Raw genomic sequence first — 19,428 nt, forward strand, 5'->3', positions numbered from 1 at the left:
GACACGAAGATTGGCCAGGTGGTTAACAGTGAGGTTGAGTGTCTTGGGCTACAGGAAGATATAGACAGGATGGTCAAATGGGCAGAGAAGTGGCAGATGGAATTTAACCCTGAAAAGTGTGAGGTGATACACTTTGGAAGAAGTAATTTGACAGGGAAGTATTCAATGAACGGCATGACACTAGAAAGTTCTGAGGAACAAAGGGACCTTGGCGTGTGTGTCCATAGATCTCTGAAGGCGGAGGGGCATGTTAGTGGGGTGGTGAAAAAGGCATATGAGACACTTGCCTTTATCAATTGAGGCATAGATTTAAAAAGTAGGGAGGTCTTGTTGGAGTTGTATAGAACCTTGGTGAGGCCACAGTTGGAGTAGTGTGTGCAGTTCTGGTCGCCACATAGGAAGGATGTGATTGCACTGGAGGGGGTGCAGAGGAGATTTGCCAGGATGTTGCCTGGGAAGAAACATTTAAGTTATAAAGAGAGGTTGGGTAGACTTGGGTTGTTTTCGTTGGAGCAGAGAAGACTGAGGGGCGACCTGATTGAGGTGTACAAGGGGTATAGACAGGGTGGATAGGGAGCAGCTGTTCCCCTTAATAGAAGGGTCAGTCACGAGAGGACATAAGTTCAAGGTGAGGGGCAGGAGGTTTAGGGGGGATGTGAGGGAAAACGTTTTTACCCAGAGGGTGGTGACGGTCTGGAATGCGCTGCCTGAGAGGGTGGTGGAGGCGGGTTGCCTCACATCCTTTAAAAAGTACCTGGATGAGCACTTGGCACATCATAACATTCAAGGCTATGGGCCAAGTGCTGGTAAATGGGATTAGGTCGGTAGGTCAGGTGTTTCTCACATGTCGGTGCAGACTCGATGGGCCGAAGGGCCTCTTCTGCACTGTGAGATTTTGTGATTCTGTTTCCTTCAATGGCCAATTTAATTTTTCATTAGCAAAGACCTGAAGGTCCTTCAGGGGAGGATACTTGCCAACATTACCTAATCTAGCCTGTATGGGACTTGGCTTTAACTGACCTCTGAAGTGGCCTAGCCAGCCATCCCTTCGCATCAAACTGTTGTACTGCAGAGGTTCAAGAGGAAAGCCTGACTTCACCACCTTGGTGGGAGGGGTAATAAATGGCAGACTTTTCAGCAATGCCCACATCCTGTGAACATATTAACAAATACAAAAAGCAGTATCTATATTTGCAGCCCATTTAACCATTGCCTTTCTTCCAAGTAGGATTAGCACACAAACACTTTACCAAGGTCTACTAGCAAATTAATTATCCCAGTGGGTATGTTAATAGGCTTAATATGTTATTCAGTGATAGGTTGATGTCATTTAAATATAACAATGCTCCAAATACCTTTGGGAATAGCCCTTCATTTTGCCAGGATTGCAGACAAGTGAATCATTTCTGATGGTGCGAGACAGCTCCATCCCATTTAGGCCATGAGGACAGAGGGACATGTATGCAAATCCTTTTTTTTCACTTCATTTCAGTTGCATCCAAAGTTCTGTGCATTCTAATGTTGTAATAGTGCAGCAATTCTTAATGGGTTTTTCATACCATTATATTTGCGTACAAAACACAATGGACAGAATTTTCTCAGGCTGTTGGTGGGGGGTTTGGGGGAAGCGGGGTGGCGAAGTTTTAGTAAGTGATGCCAAGTTGGGATCTTGACCTGGTCTTGCCCTCTTTTGGGTAGGGAATCCTTGTTGACCTATTGGGTAAGTAAAGAGCTTATTGAGGTTATTAAGCCAATTATAAGGTCTTTAAGTCTTAAATCCTAAATGTTGCAGCCATGGAACCTACTTCCTGACCTAGCAGCAACTTGCCGGGGTCACTGAGGTGAGAGAACAGCAGGAAAAGAGACTGACAGGCTGGGAAGGCTTTGATCAGTGAAACTGAAGAGCTCCAGCCACGGCCAGGTGAGAGGCTGCTGTGCAAAGCACTTTTTCTCTCAGAAGGTGCTTTCACTGCACTCAGGTGACTGCCAACTCGGAAGGCACAGCTCTATGTGTGGCACCCGAACCTGAAGGAAACCACATGTAATTAAAACTTCTATTTTTATTTTGAGTATTAATTACCCACCTTCAGCTGCCAGCCATCATCAAACATGGGAGCAGCTTATGTAGCTCCACTTGGCACCTCTGCTGAGGGCTATGAGCAGAGGCCACGCCACCACCAACAGCTCCAGCAGCAACACCAGATACCTTCACAACCGTATGGCAAGACCACCAACACAGGGTCCACAGGCAGAGGAGCAGAATTCTCGACATGTCTCAGCACTCGTGCCTCAGGAGGCTCACGATCGGCTGCTGCTGCCATCTGCAGCCACCTGGGACAAGACCTCCTTCCCAATGGTCCAGGTGGACGTGCCCTAGCAGTGGCTGAAAAGTTGCTGGCCACTGGAGGGCTAACCCACTCCCTGCTCTCTGGGTCTCTGCCACTCACCTAGATGTATGATCTCTTCTGCAAGAGAAAAAACAGGTGTGAGTATTCAAGGCAGCTGAGTGTAGAGGGTGGAGGGATGCCATTTATGGAGGATGACTATGAGGCATTAGTGCAAGAGGACAATAGGACGAGAGTGTGTGTGAATGTCAGCTGCTCGGATGGGGATGCAAGGTGCTTGGAGAGAGAGGAATGAGTGCAGCTGCAAGGAATGTTGTTTTGAGCTGTGCTGTGTGTGTGTGGGGCCTGGCACATAAAGTGTTATGCCACTCACCTGTCCTGCCCTCCTGAGATCCTGGATCTGCTTGGTGCACTGTCTCCAAGTTGGAGGGACCATACTTACATACGAACACGCAAACATACAAATTAGGAGCAAGAGTGGACCACTGGGCCCCTCAAGCCTGTTCTGCCATTCAATAAGATCACGGTTGATCTGATTGTAACCTCTACTCCAAATTCCTGCCTACCCCTGATATTCTTTTACACCCTTGCTTATCAAGAATCTATCCAGCTCTGCCTTAAAGATATTCAAAGACTCTCCCTCTACTGCCTTTTGAGGAAGAGAATTCCAAAGACTCATGGCCCTCAGAGAGAAAAAGCTTTTCCTCATCTGTGTCTTAAATCGGCGACCCCTTATTTTTAAACAGTGATTCCTAGTTCTAGATTCTCCCACAAGAGGAAACATCCTCTCCACATCCATACTTCTGCTGCTGACTTCCTCGACCACTTTCATCCACCGATACTTGGTTGGAAAGTTTGTCCTCTTCCTCCCATTCTCAGTAGTTTGCCTCACTGCAGCTCTTCAGATTCTCTGAGTAGGACCTCCAGGTGAGTGTGACACACCAGGGGAACAACCTTGCCCGGTCTCCTCTATATTTGTGTGCTTGCTGCAGGAAGAAAGCTTTTAACGCTGGTGATTTTTTTTCCTTACACATCCTGTGATCCGTTTAATTAGAATTCCTTCCTTTGACAGGATGGACTCATCATCCCATCTGCCCTCCCTAAATGATCAGGGAACCCAAAGGTGACAATTAGCTTATTCTGGCAAAGAGCAACCGCCAGGCGTTCTGTGCAGAGAGTCCAGTTCCAAACCCAAAAATGGTCCAGTCATTACGGCAGGGACTAAGGTGAGAAGATTCCATTCATTGTCCCAAATCTGGATCTTTGGTCTCCTGCTTAGTTTTTGTTCCAGATCTTTACTATTTGTGTGTTGAAATTCTTAAAGGTAGCCATCTAATTAGTCATCTGTGTCCGACTTTATACAAGTATGGAATGAAGCGGTTTGACATTCTTTATGTTCATTTTTACCTTCAAATAGCCATGAAGGAGTCATGATCCTGCCCTTTTCTCCCAATTGCAAGAGTTGTATGGGACATCTGTTTTATGCTACTGTTTAGACCTACTTTTGTAATAATTAAAATTATAAATAGTGTTCTTAGCTCCCTGTTATAGTGCATACTACTAGGACTGTGATGCCATTTCTAATGCATCCATAAGGAAGATACAGGTTAGCACAGTGTTGGGAGTGCTATGGGATATCTTTAAGGCATCAGGAGTTAGTCTGTCTTTATACTCACGTAGATAAAAACAAAAAGCTACTGCGGATGCTGGAAATCCAAAACAATGACCTGCTGAGTTTTTCCAGGTAATTCTGTTTTTGTTTTATACTCATGTAGTCTGTAATTAACCACTAGAGGGCTCCCTGATAGGAACAAGCAGACTATAGCAATTAAACTCCCGTCTCTACTCTTATTGAACGTCCTGAAGAGTAAAATGAAAGCAGCCATTACAGCCACAGCTGTGATTCCAGAATGGTATGCTGCCTTCCTGCTGCTAGGGTCAAGAATGTCACTGAACAACTGCAGAGCATTCTGAAGGTGAACAACCAATGGCCCTGGTCCATATTGCAACCAACAAAACAGGTAGAAAGAGGGATGGGAAGATTTTAGGGAGCTAGGAAGGAGACTAGCAAACAGGACCTCAAAGGTATTTACAGAGACACTCGCAGCTGAGTATAGAAATAGGAAGCGAGAGCAGGTGAATGCACAGCAGAATAGATGGTGCAGGAGGAAGGGATTTAAATTCCTGGGAGATTGGGACCAGTTCCCAGGAAGGTGGAACCTATAGAAGCCGGAAGGGTTGTGCCTCAACAGAATTAAGATCAATGACCTGGCTTGCTATTGCTGTTGGGGTGAATTTAAACTAACTCGACAGGAGGATGGGGACCAGAATGATTAGAAAGGAGAAAGAAGGGGCACAAAGGATTAGGAGAGACAGATAACACTAGAGTAAGAAATAATAAAGTATTAGGTGGGATCAGAGTAAAAGGGAATACAGGAAAGTTGAAATAGTGCATGTTTGTATACACACACTGTGTGACAAGTAAGGTTGGTAAGGGTAGATATAGCCTTGACATTAATGGAGACCTGGCTCAGAAAAGGACAAGACTGGATGTGAAACATTCCTGAATGGTTAGAAAAGGATTCTAGGGATAAAGAACTGTAGCTATGAGGATAGATTGGAAAGGTTGGGACTGTTTTCCTTGGAGAAGAGAAGGCTAAGAGGAGACTTGATAGAGGTATTCAAAATCCTGAGGGGTATGGACAGGGTAAATAGTGAGAAATTGTTCCCACTCAAGACAGCATCAAGAACTAGAGGGCACAGATTCAAAATAATTGGCAAAAGGAGTAATAGTGATATGAGGAAAATATTTTTCATCCGGTGGGTTGTTGAAGTCTGGAACAAACTTCTTGAAAGGGTGGTGGAGGCAGGTTCGATCGAGGTATTCAAAAGGGAATTGGATCGCTACCTGAAAAGATAGAATGTCGAGGTTACACGGATAAGGCAGAGGAGTGGGACTCGGTAGAATGGGCTTTCAGAGAGCCAATGGAGACTCGATGGGCTGAATGGCCTCCTGCACTGTAAAGATTCTATAATTCTGATTCTGTCATTATGTGAAAAGAGAGGGAAGGAAAGAATGTGGGGGGGAGGTGGCAGTATTGATTAAGGAGAATATTATTGTGCTAGAGAGAGAGAGAGAAAGCAGATGGCCTGGAGGGGTCAGAGACAGAATCTATTTGGTTACAGTTAGGAAACCACATCAGTATGGCAAAGGGAGAGTTTGAGAAGAGACTGGCAGCTAATGTAAAAGGGAATCCAAAAGTCTTCCATAGAAATATAAACAGGTAGTAAGAGGAGGGATAGGGTTGATTTGAGACCAAAAAAAGGATCTACCCATGGAGGCAGAAGACATGGCTGAGGTACTAAATAAATACTTCGCATCCGTCTTTACCAAGGGAAAATATGCTGCCCAAGCCATAATGAAAGAGGAGGTAATTGTAACACTGGATGAGCCAAAAATGAATGAAAAGGTACTAGAAAGGCTAGCTGTACTTAAAGTTGATATGTCACCAGAATGCATCCATGCATACTGAGGGAAGTAAGGGCGGAAACTGTGGAGGCAAAAGCCATAATCTTCCAATCCTCCTTAGATATACAGGGCCGGAGAATTGTAAATGTTGTTTAAAAAAGGGTTTAAGGATAAACCCAGCAACTACGGGACAGTCAATTTAACCTCACTGGTGGGAAATCTTTTAGAAACGATAATCCGGGACAAAATTAATCTTTGAATAAGTGTGGATTAATGAAGGAAAGCCAGCCTTTGAGGAAAGACAAATCATGTTTAACTAACTTGATTGAATTTCTTGATAAGGTAACAGAGCGGGTTTTTGAGCATAATGTGGCTGATTTTGTGTACACGGACTTCCTAAAAGGGACTTTGATAAAGTGCCACACAATAGGCTTGCCAACAACAGTAGCAGCATGGAGACAAAGTTAGTTGGGTGACAGGGGACAGACTAGTAGTGAATGGTTGTTTTTTGGACTGAAGGAAGGTAAATAGTGGAATTCCAGAGGGGGCTGTACAAGGACCACTTTCTGACATATATTCTTGATCTATATTGGACTTGGGTGTACAGTACACAATTTCAAAATTTACGGATGACAAAACTTGGAAGTACTGTGAACTGTGAGGACGATAGTGACTGTCTTCAAGAGGACATAGTCAGGAATGGGCGGGCATGTGGCACATGAAATTTGATGCCGAGAAATGTGAAGTGATACATTTTGGGAGGAAGAACAAGGAAAGGCAATATAAAATAACTTGTAAAATTTTGAAGGGTGTGCAGGAACAGAGATAATGGGCAGAATCATGTGCCTTCAGGCATGAGCACGGATTGGAACCATTTCTCGTTCCCAACCCTGTTCTACCTGTCGGGGAGCCCACCTTGCCAAAAGCTGCCTCTGGGTCCACCATGCAGGTCCCTGAGGCTGCAGACCCAGTCAGAGAGTCCGCAGCTTTGGAAGGACAGCCGCTCCATCAGCAGAGATGGGTGCTGCCGCTGCAGGATGGGGACTGTGAAGTTTCCTCCGTCTTGAGTTGCCCTCTGAAGGGATAATTGATCAGCAGGCCACAGCTGCGAGGCCACCCCTGTGGAGTAGAACCTCTCCACAGGATGGCCAGTGGCCTGCTGATCCCTGCGCCTCTGGGTGGGGGTTAGTGTTAGAGACCTTGCAGGTCCCACAGGCCAGCTGCCAGCAAGCCACCCCGAGGCACCTGCTGGGCCTGGCCCTCGTGGTGGGGATGGCAATTCCTGACGGTGACACCAATCAACCCACAAATGAAGACTTAATTATGCAGATTGGCCTCTTGCCACTGCCATGCTGGTAGTCAGGTAGGTCAGTAGTCTCGGCTGGTAATGGCCTGAAGTCTGCTCCAGCGAGACCAGGAAGATTCCACCCAAGGTTTCACATAGATAACCTTTCATCAGAAGACAGGACCTTACTAGCGCCCCCCACCCCCGAATAAAACTCCTGTTAACATATATACAACAATCGACATTTTGCTTAGTAACTAAGTACCAATTTTCCAATCACAGATGTCGACCTTCGATAAGTAATTTGAGTAAGTGGCGATTTAACCCTGAGTAGTGTGAGGTGATACATTTTGGAAGGAGTAATTTGACAAGGAAGTATTCAATGAATGGCATGATAATAGGAAGTTCTGAGGAACAAAGGGACCTTGGCGTGTGTGTCCATAGATCTCTGAAGGTGGAGGGGCATGTTTGTGGGGTGGTGAAAAAGGCATATGGGACACTTGCTTTTATCAATCGAAGCATAGATTACAAAAGTAGGGAGGTCATGTTAGAGTTGTATAGAACCTTGGTGAGGCCACAGCTGGAGTACTGTGTGCAGTTCTGGTCACCACATTATAGGAAGGATGTGATTGCACCGGAGGGGATGCAGAGGAGATTCACCAGGATGTTGCCTGGGATGAAACATTTAAGTTATGAAGAGAGGTTGGATAGACTTGGGTTGTTTTCGTTGGAGCAGAGAAGACTGAGGGGCGACCTGATCGTGGTGTACAAGATTATGAGGGGCATGGACAGGGTGGATAGGGAGCAGCTGTTCCCCTTAGTTGAAGGGTCAGTCATGAGTGGACATAAGTTCAAGGTGAGGGGCAGGAGGTTTAGGGGGGATGTGAGGAAAAACGTTTTTACCCAGAGGGTGGTGACGGTCTGGAATGCACTGCCTGCGAGGGTGGTGGAGGCGGGTTGCCTCACATCCTTTAAAAAGTACCTGGATGAGCACTTGGCACATCATAACATTCAAGGCTATGGGCCAAGTGCTGGTAAATGGGATTAGGTAGGTAGGTCAGGTGTTTCTCACATGTCGGTGCAGACTCGATGGGCCGAAGGGCCTCTTCTGCACTGTGTGATTCTGCAGTTTGTGCAAAGTCAAACATCTCTGAAGAATAGAGTTGGTGACTTTTAATCTGTGTGTGTGTGTGTGTCTGTGTGCAAGTCTGGCTTAACCATATTTGGACAGTCTTAAGAACTGCTGATTTGAGCATCAGATCAACAACCTGCCAATGGGCACACTGTGTTTGGAATGATATCTCTGATGGAGCACGTGACACCAAAAAAAAGAAACGACTTCAACCAGCTTTCCAGTTTATTTGAGTAACGCATTTTGATTGGAACCAACCAGCCTGATATCCCATCATCGAGACTAGAACCAGCAGTAGTGACATTGTTCATCCTCATTGCCTGATTCCTGGGATGTAGGCTGGGTTTAATCCAGACTGGTGCATTGAGCTGAAATACTGCAGGTGCCATATAGGCTCGGAGCGAGATGAGAAAGAATTTCATTGTCTCTCACACATAGAAGCTGTTGTTGGAGCAGGCTGCGGGGACCCTGACACACAGGTTCCAGCCCCTCTGCAGATCCTCGTAACATCACCTTCCTTTGTAAGAAGGGGTGGGGGTGAAAATTAAAATATCTTTTTAAGCTTCTAAATGGTGCAAAAGGTATGAAACCATGATTCTTGTGCAGCCTTGGATTTTTGTTCCATTCTTCTACCTCACTTGTCCTACAGGTAAGCAAGTGCACTTATCTTTCTTTTGAAAATTGGCGCTTTTCGGATAAATGCCAATGCATCAGTTCCCCCCCGCCCCCCCCTAATTTGGGCGAAATTTAGCTTACACTTTTTTTTTGGAAACCTGCGATTCGTCCATTATTTTCAATGCGGTTGCTGCATCAACATAAATTCTGCAATGCACACTCTAGTATAGTCATCAATACAGCGTCGCGTCCTGGGCTGTGTGTGTGTGTGTGTGTGTGTGTTGGGGGGGTTTAATTACTCACATTTAGCTTTCAAATTTGAGCATCGATCTATCATCAGGCACCTTTAGATTTTTGCACTCAACTTCTCATTTTAATCACTATTATTTTTGTCCCAGGGTTGATTAAAGCCGAGAGCCAGACGGGGATGGCTTGGAAGGATCTGCGGAAGGGCAGATCCGTCTTACAAGAGGCCACCCAACCTCAGCGATTAATCCACAGTGTTGACTCAGGAAAGGAAATCAGGCACGACCAGCTGAGTACCCGAATCCGAAACAACAGCACTGGTTCTCGTGTAGGTTTCATTCAGTGTTTTACTTTTGTCTTTTATTCACCTTTTAGTTCACTGTTATAGACAAGTTATTTCTTTTCTTTTTAAAAAAAATGTGCTCTGCAAAATGCATTGAGGGTTGAGGGCAAAGTTGAGCCTAGGGTGGTGTGAACTCAGTACCACCAACTCTAGTGAAGCCAGAACAAAAGTAGAATTACCTGGAAAAACTCAGCAGGTCTGGCAGCATCGGTGGAGAAGAAGAGTCGACATTTCGAGTCCACATGACCCTTCAAGGGTCATGTGGACTTGAAATGTCGACTCTTTTCTTCTCCACCGAGAAGGGTCATGTGGACTCGGAATGTCGACTCTTTTCTTCTCCACCGAGAAGGGTCATGTGGACTCGAAACGTCGACTCTTTTCTTCTCCACCGATGCTGCCAGACCTGCTGAGTTTTTCCAGGTAATTCTATTTTTGTTTTGGATTTCCAGCATCCGCAGTAGTTTTTTTGTTTTTATATCTGGTGAAGCCAGGACGCTCTGCCAATGGTGATCATGAGAAGGGCAGGACTGTATGCGGAGTCTGTTCGGGGATGTCTCCTGCGGCGATCTTGGTCTCTCCCTTGTGTTAATGTATTAAATCATATTTGAAATAATAGGCAGAAGGATTCCTTCACCTCCTTATCGCCCAGGATGCGCTCACTAATACATTATGTGTCAGCGGTGGCTCGGTTGGTGGGACTCTCGCCTCTTGAGTCTCTGGGTTCAAGTCTCACCCCGTCACTTAAAAGTGCAAAAAAATCACGCCTGACGCTCCGGTGCAGCACTGAGGGAGTGTTGTGCTGTCCGAGGTGCCATCTTTCAGATGACATATTAAAATGAGGCACCATCTGCTTGCTCAGGTGAATGTAAAAGTCCCAGTGGTTCTATTTGAAAGGAGAGCAGGGGAGTTATCCTGGCCAATATTTACCCCTCAGTCAACATTGCTGGTTTTGGGCGATTGCTGTGTTTCCCATATTACAACAATGACTTACACTACAAAAAGTACTTAATTACCTGTAAAGCACATTCCGCTGGTTGTGAAAGGCCCTATATAAATGCAAGTCTTTTCATATTCAAGTTGTCAGTACAATACTGGCTATTCAGCCATTATCTCACAATAGTTTCAAGGCAGAGGATACTTGTTAACACTTATAAGTGACACATTATGCCTGTGTTAAGCAAATTCATTAATTTTGGAGTAATTTGCATTCTGAATGTTTGGAAAAAAAGTTCTGCTGGGGCACTTTTAAAGTTGCAATTTCTTAATAACACTGTCAATTTTGTTTTATAGCTTATTCATCTTGCACAAGCAAGCTTCCTGATAGAAGCATTCGGGTCATCCTACATTTTGGACCTAGAATTGAACTAGTGAGTATTGTATTCAGAATTGTCAACAACAATGTTAGTGAGATTCTCGAGCTAAAAGAATGCACTCAGTGGAGTTTTGTTTGGTGCAAGTGACAGTAGCTCCTTTTCAAACTTAATCAAACTCTTAATGGCTGGAAATGTACACACTTACAAGTGAATTAGAGCAACATGGGAATGCATCCAACATTTAGATGTTCATCAAATGGGCTTCTAATCAAAATTTAGTGTTTCTTATTTGTGTTTTAATGTTGTGATTTCAGCCAGTTTCCAGTTTATTTCTCAATGCTACCTTAGTGCCTAATAATACTCTTGATATTGACTGCAAACAGCCAAATATTGAAGTATAAGCATTGAGCTAACTAGGGGTGCTGATAAGTTAGGATGATATATTCAAAGGCTGTGCATCATTTCTGGTCGATCCATAATCCAATCCCTGCTATTGTTATAGGAGATATGGAGGCAGATGCTTGTAAGTCTCAAGGTATTTAGGAGTTTTACAAGACCCTGGGGGGGAGGGGATGGGGTGGGGGAGTAGGGTGAAATTGGGGGTCTTCCATTTTTTTCAATTGATTTTAGTGGATAAGAAATTTGGACAGGTTGAGAATGGACTGGCGATTCAATAATTGGCCATTTTGTGCCATTGCCAAAGATGAATTTTACCCCGAATGGATTCACCCATAAACTGCGATTCCTATAAACTTTATGGAATCTGGATTGTTCATTGAATGAACAGAGAATCTGGAAATATTACAATGTTGGAGAAGTTTCAGCAAAAATGCGTTGAGCAAAGGCTGCGTTTGAGATTCTGAAGTAATTGTGCTGCTTGAATGTAGTAATTATGCAGTGCTATAAGCTAAATATTTTATTCAAATTGAAGGAATAAACGAACAGTTGTTCAAACGTCTGTATTCTGATCATAAAGTATGCACCGAATGTAGAAGCACTCTTCACCTTTACAAAGAGGATATGAATTGCTCTATCTTCTCCCCGTTCCTGCTGATATTGTTCGTGATTTCAATTTGAGATCCCAGGAGATCATCCAAAGTATCTGCTTATTTGTTTCTGTCAAGTCTGTTCCTTGCCCAGGGGTGAGCAGTCGAACCACAGCAGCCCAGCAATAACTGATCAGTTTTCCTTTCCTTCTATAGAGGGAAGTTGTCTGACATCCATTCAGCAGTTTGCCAGAGCAGCAGCGCCTGAAATCAGAGCTTTCTGAAGTTGGGGTGGGGGGAGGGGGGTGTGGCGTTGAGGTTCCGAAATGCCTGTACCCTTTTTTCTGCCTCACTTGGCATTGCTGCTTTGCTATTACACAGCCCCCTAAAAATGAGAGGCTGTTAAAATCAAACTCTTAATCAACTAAGATGTGGTACTTAAAGGTAATTTGCTTTTACTATTAAACCCTTTGATTATTTTTCCGTTAATGAGCATTTTTACTAATGTTCTGAGTTTTTAGAAGAAGATGTTAAACCAATGCATGTGCAAAAAGCCTGGGTGTCTCTGGCCTCCAGCTAGTCTGCGGAGAGCAAAGAAGTAGCAAACTATAAGAACTGTTCAATTTTAAAAGGATTTTTTTAAAAATCCAGATTGTGGACCTCCAGACACTGGCTGATCCCACTTTGTCAGTGTTCCTGCATGACACTACTTTGTGTTACAATGTAGCAAGCTGTTATTAGGCTGCACTGGATGTTTGAGAATCATTGGCAGGTCAAGTGACCTAATAAAAACCATTGACAGAGTAGGACATGAATGCCAAGAGCTGACAACACAACAGTAATGTGAAAACATCTGATGCAGGACCTTTAAAATGAGCCTTGAAGCAGTTGGCAAGTAATTGCGTATATTTCAATGTGGAATGTATGTGAAATATCACACATGTCCCCACATGTTCAGTAATACTTATGAAGATTGTGCAGTAAATGTAAGCCAATAAGAATAATTGTAACAAACCCTCTGCTGATGCAGTTGCAGCTTAACAAATGCATCATCTTTATTTCCAAGAAAGTTTACACTTGTGCCTGGGTTACTTTTAGAACTGGTTATTCAATCTGTAGGAGATGACTGAAATTTTACACTTTCATCGAGTACTAGCTTTGGCAATGGATATCTCAGTTTGTTCATTCTCATGCTTTGTGCTGAGAATTATTGAAGCCTTTGTCTTTTACGTAATTTGTACTTTTTGGAATTTTTAAAAACAGCATTAAAAGATGTGAATAACCTGTTCGTTCATTCCCAGGATTGTAGGATAAGAGTCTCCATTTTCCTATTTCCAGAATTTCCTATTATGTAATTTAAAAATTATTCAAGCTATTGAGTGAGAGGATTGGTAAGCTTAGTGTAGTTAATGCTGCCTTTATGGCTTTTTAAAAAGCGCTTGATAATGTGTCACGTAAAAAAGCTTCTTAACAAAATTGAAGGGATAGTGGCAGTGCAGATACAAAATCGACTGAGACTGGAATAGAGAGCATTGGTGAATGGTTAAAATATACAGTAAGACCACTCCTCTTTTTGACATCTTAATAAAGGTATTATGAAGGGCATAATTTCAAAATTAGGAAGAGCCAATATAAACTAAATGGCCCAATTTTAAAGGGGATACTGGAACAGAGAGGAGGTTCACAAACACAAGTCTTTGTAGGTACCAGCAGAAGTTGATATGGATGTTAACATAACTGACCCTGGGCTTTATAAATAGAGGTATTAAGCACAGAAGCAAGGAAGTTACACTGAACGTTTCCAAATCACTGGCTAGGCCTCAGCTGGAATATTCTGTCCAATTCTGGGCACCATGCTGTAGTAAGGATGCCAAAGCCTTGGAGAGTATGCAGAGGAGATTTAACTAGGATGATACCATGGACGAGGCAATTCCAGCTATGTGGAAAGATTAGAGAAAATGGGGTTGTTCTCCTTAGAGCAGAGAAAGATAAGGGGTGTTTAAAATCATGCAAGGTTTTGATGGAGATGAACCATGGGCTCCTGTCCTGTGTAACTCTGGTTTTTATGGACTCACTACAAGTTTGCAGATAAATCAGTCGTTTTGTGCTTTGATTTCTAGCATCTGCAAGTGTTCTTTGAGAGCAATAAGCTGTGGTTGGGGGACAAAGAATAACAGATTAGATATTTGTCCTGTTTTATAATCACCAAAACACTTTGTTCTTGATATTAATTGAAATTTCTGGATTGGGAGGATCATGAGAAGCTTAACTATCCCTTTAGTTTTATTCTATTTCTCTGTTCTAGGAAGTGGGGGAATGTTATGAATATACATCTTTTCAAAAGGAGTTTTCTGACCTGACGCAATAGATATGTCAACAAATACCACACATGATTGACAATATTCACTGATGACCAGCCTATCAATGAGGGAGGATATCACTTACTGTGTCAGAAATGTTGTTCAATACATGTAAACATGGCATCAAGAAAACCTGTACAGAGTTCCTATACCTGTAACCATTGTTTTGTATACAGGGTTGTGTTATCTTTCTGGGTCCCAGTTTAAACTTCAAAGCTAGAGGAAAGAGTATAACTGTTGTTTCAGTGAATCTTTGCTTCACAAAACAGCTACTAAGATGCAGCAAATGGAGAATATCCAACCTCACACACTAAGATGCAGCAAATGGAGAATATCTAACCTCACACACAGGCTAATTTTTAATTTATTATTTCATGGGACATGGGCATCACTGGCAAGGCCAGCATTTGTTGCCTATCTCTAATTGTCCTTGAACTAAGTGGCTTGCTAGGCCATTTCAGAGGGCAGATAAGAGTCAACCACATTGCTGTGGGTCTGGACTCACATAGAGGTAAGGATGACAGTTTTCTATCCCTAAAGGACATGAGTAAACCAAATGGGTTTTTACAACAACGATGATGATAATTTCATGGTCACCACTACCGAGATTAGCTTTCAATTTCAGGTTTTATTAATGGAATTTAAGTTCCACCAGCTTTGATGGGATTTGAACCTGTCTCCCCAGCACATTATCCTGGGTTCCTTGAGTACTAGTCCAATGACATTACCACTACACCACCATTTCCCCCTTCATATTATTGATTCTTCGTGTAAGCTGAGTGTTTTTCAACGATCTAAGATATTTGAGGCATTAATTAATTTGAAAGAGTAATGCTTAATTAAGTGCAATTTGTGACATGGTGAAATGTGGTGTGTTTGCCTTTTGTTTCTATTTAATCCTAGTTCTGAATAAACTTGAATATTAGTTGTAGCCAATTCAATTCAGATCATAAGCAGGGACATTTTGTTGGACAGAAGGAAAATTCAGTGGAACAAGCTCAAATCCCTAAGATGCTATTATCAGAATAGCACTGATAAAGAGGCTTAGCCACTTTTATGCATATATATTATAATAAACTTAAAAAAAAACTATACACTTAGGGTGCATAGGTAATTTTCCATGTCCACTCTGCCAGAAAGAAGCTGCATCCACTGGCAGTCCAAATCAGAAATACAGATTTGTATTGCCCACAGTCTTCTATTCCAGTTTTAACGTTAGAAAATCATGGGCAGTATGTACCTGAGTTTCTGATAAGTTGCCAGCCTCCCCAATGGGACTACAGACTTAGAAAATAACTTCATACGTGTTTATTCAGCAACTTTGTGTAACTTCAGTCAGTGTTCAGTGGGGTTGTAACTTTGTGATGGCTTGATTGAACTGTGGTTTGCAGCGTTAATGCATTGCTTTGGGCATAAGAGAGATCAGATTATTTTCTAAATGATGGGAAGCTGTAAACTATGGAGAAATAGATGGGTTTAGAAAAGTACAGAAATCACGAAAAACTAGTGGGCAGAAACATAAATAATTAAAAAGGCGAATCGAATGTTGACCTTTCTCGCGAGGCCTGGAGTAGAAAGGAGTAGGGGTTATGTAAATTTATGGTTAGACTCTCTTTAGAGTACGGTGTTCATTTCTGCACACCGCACTTTAGGAAAGATGTTTTGGCCTTTGAGGGTATACGGTGCAAATTTACCAGAATGATACCTGATTTAAAAGGGTTTAATTATGAGGGCAGGCTGCATAAACTAAGCTTGTATTTCTTTGAATATAGACAATTAGAGGTGATCTAATTGAGGTGTTTAAGATGATTAAAGGATTTGACAGGGGGAAACTAATTCCACTGTTTCAGGAGTCCAGAAAGGGCCCGTAACTTTATACTATAGAGCTAGACCTTTCAGGGGTGATGTCAGAAAGCATTTGTTCACGAAAAGGGCAGTTGAATCTTAAATTATCTTGTTGAAGCTGGGTAGGTGGGGTTGGAGGTGGCAGACGGGGGCAGCTAATTGAAAATGTAAAAACTGAGATTGAGAAGATGCTTATTCGTCAAGAATGTGCGGGTTATGGAACCAAAGCTGGTAGATGGTGTTAAGGTTAGCCATTATCTGATTGAATGCTGGAACGTGCTCAGGTGTGGATTGAGCTACTCTTGGTTTCTATACCGTCACTGTGTGCCATGTGCAGTTTAATTAGTGAACTACTAAACCTGGAGATGTGATGTAAAAGCCTTCCACTCTTTTTTATTTGTTCATGAGATGTGGGCATCTCTGGCTAGGCCAACATTTATTGTCCACCCCTAATTGCCCTCGTTCAGAGAGATTTAAGAGTCAACCACATTGCTGTGGGTCTGGAGTCACATGTAGGCCAGACCAGGTAAGGACAGCAGATTTCCTTTCCTAAAGAACCAGATGGGTTTTAATGACAATCGGCAACGGTTTTGTGGTCATCATCGGACTTTTAATTTCAGATTTTTATTGAATTCAGATTTCACCATCTGCCATGGTGGGATTCAAACCTGGGTCCCCAGAGCATTACCCTGGATCTACTGGAATACTAGTCCATGTCAATACCACTATGCCGCTGCCTCCCCAAACCTACCCCCCATTTTTTTTTTTTGAAATTTACCTTTATTTGTGATGGAAGAAAAAAATGGGATTTTAATCAGGAAGTGGGTCAAACAAAAACAAAATAGCTGACTGGAAGTCAAGAGTGCTGAAAACCAGTCAAATCACATTCAAGTGCACATAAGTAATATTGGTGAGAAGATGTGTGCCTTGAAGTAAAATTCTTGGATCACATCCAATTACAAACGGCCTGGTCTTTGTCAGCAGTTGAAGGATCTGTGCTCACCATTTATTTAAGCTTACAGATGCCCAGATATTTTTTGTGGGTTTTTGAGTGGCAATTTAAGGTTCCTTGAGAGGTTTCCATGTTTAACTGATCATGCACAGCTGCCAGAAGTTGCTGTGCGATTCACTCCATGATTGTTGGTGCTGACAGCCTCCTAGTTATTCCTGTCACAAAATCTGAGCCATTGCTTTCTGCTGCTGGTTGGTTGCACATCAACTTGAGGCAGAAGAGTTTTAAGATGAGCTCATGGTTTCTGACAGTTACAAGTGAGTTGATTTACTGTTCTGTTCACAAAATAGTTATATAGGAGCTAAATAGGATCCAGAAATCCAAAAATGCTGGAAAAACTCAGCAGGTCTGACAGCATCTGTGGAGAAAAAAACAGAGTTAACATTTCGAGTCCGTATGACTCTTCTTCAGAGCTCTGAAGAAGGGTCATATGGACTCGAAACGTTAACTCTGTCTTTCTCTCCACAGATACTGTCAGACCTGCTGAGTTTTTCCAGCATTTTTTTGTTTTTGTTTCAGATTTACAGCATCCACAGCTTTTTGTCTTTATCCTGAAATCCAACTTTTACATCTTTTCAGTTTCCTCAAGGAGTTTTCGGAGGCATGCTTAGCAGCTGTCTTCTGTGAAGGTTTATGTTCTTCAAGGCAGGTTGCAGTGACATTTTTGAGATAAAGTGGATATTTCCTAGTGTGGAAGCATCAAATGGCTTTATTTTGACTATTGCTGTCACTGCATTTATAAAATTACCTGGAGAAAGGATAGGGAATGAGGTTAGAGTGGTTGTGACTTCTATTTTACTTTTTAAAAATGTTAATTTCCACTTTTATAATGTCAGTTCTAATAGTGTATGACTGCAATGCTCAGAGATGAACATGCGCATACGTGTGTCCTGCTTGAGTTCTATAACTTTGAAAGCTTTTGTCATAACAGAGGAGAGAGCTTACACTTTGTGTGTTGGAAAGGCTATCGCCCATGAAGACGGGACCTTAATAATCGATTCAAACATAACAGACTGCAAACTACAGATTGGAGGCAGTTAGTTGCAACAGCCTGAGAGCATTAAATTCATCTCCCTCTTCCTTTCTCCTTTTTCTCTTCAGTTTTTTTAATACTTCTATTTTTATTTCTAGTATAAGAGAATGATCAAAAACTAATCTAGGCTCAAAGTGAAATAAGCGGATTAAGTCCTCAATATTTAAATAGTAGACCGGAAAATGTGATACGACCATGCTTTCCGATTATGGTTGCTACTACTACCAATGGTAACATTTGACATTGTATTTTAAGAACTTTAAAACTTAGAAATTGTTCAAATGCAAACATGATGAACTAACATATAAAAAGAAGAAAAGGCACTTCATCAGGGCTTGTTCTGAGGTTTTTTGCTGCAATGTTATAAACTCATGGTTCCCTTTCCTGAATCTACTTATTTACATCAACAGAATCAGGTAAGGCCTTGACTCTGAACATTAATGATGTCCAGGACAGCAACATTTATTTCCACTTTGGGAATTTGGGATTGTGACAGGTTTGTCTCATTAATTTCTGGACTGAAATCTTTTATATGATCTAACAGATTTTAGATTCCAGTCAAAAGTAACTGGACCCCATCATGTTGAATTGCAATTACATTTACTTTCATATTTAATGTATCTATAACTCTTCCCAAGATAAATTATTTTTGGCTTCAAATGAATCTCATGCCTTTTAACCCTTTAGCAGTTTCTATATCCACCTGCCTGTGACCTCAGAACAACACATTTTCATGATACTTGGCTAGATATTGTGAAATAATGGATGAAACTGACTAACAGTGGGAAAAGTCATGTTTCAGCTTGTCATTCATTGTGTCATTTATGTTCCCATGCAAAAGCACACTTGGCAAATTTTTAATCTCCATATATCTCTTTGACCAATACCATAAATGTCAGTGTCCTGTCCATTATTTGGCCAACCACCACTGCCATTATAAAATGGGTGTCCCTTTTGAGTCCTGTGGTGCTTGCAGGAGGAGGATGAGTAGGAACTGCAGAATGCCGAAGAATGTAATGTCCTTTTCGCAACCTAAATTGTGATTAGATAACTCGGGGCAGATTTTAGATGATCCTTGGATCTTCTTGGTCTACATAGCTCAACTGAGGCATTGGGGCAGGCGATAATTCCTAATCAAATGAAGCAGTAACTTAAAATGTAAATACAATCAATGATAAACTATTGCATTGCTTCCATATATTTCAGTTCCAGTAATACTTATGGGCTGCAGTATATTAGTCAACAGGCACTGAAGTGATGTCAAACAAAATACTTCAATTTTAAAAAATTGAATATCTTTCAAAACAGATTGAGAAGACTTGCATTTATATAGCACCTTTTATGACCTTAGGACTTCCCAGTGAAGTACTTCACAAATGTGACCACTGTTACACTGCTCCAAAAATTCTCAAGAAGTTCGACACCATCAGGACAAAGCAGCGCG

This window comes from Cetorhinus maximus, chromosome 25, assembly GCF_964194155.1.
Source record: "Cetorhinus maximus chromosome 25, sCetMax3.hap1.1, whole genome shotgun sequence".
Classification (NCBI taxonomy): domain Eukaryota; kingdom Metazoa; phylum Chordata; class Chondrichthyes; order Lamniformes; family Cetorhinidae; genus Cetorhinus; species Cetorhinus maximus.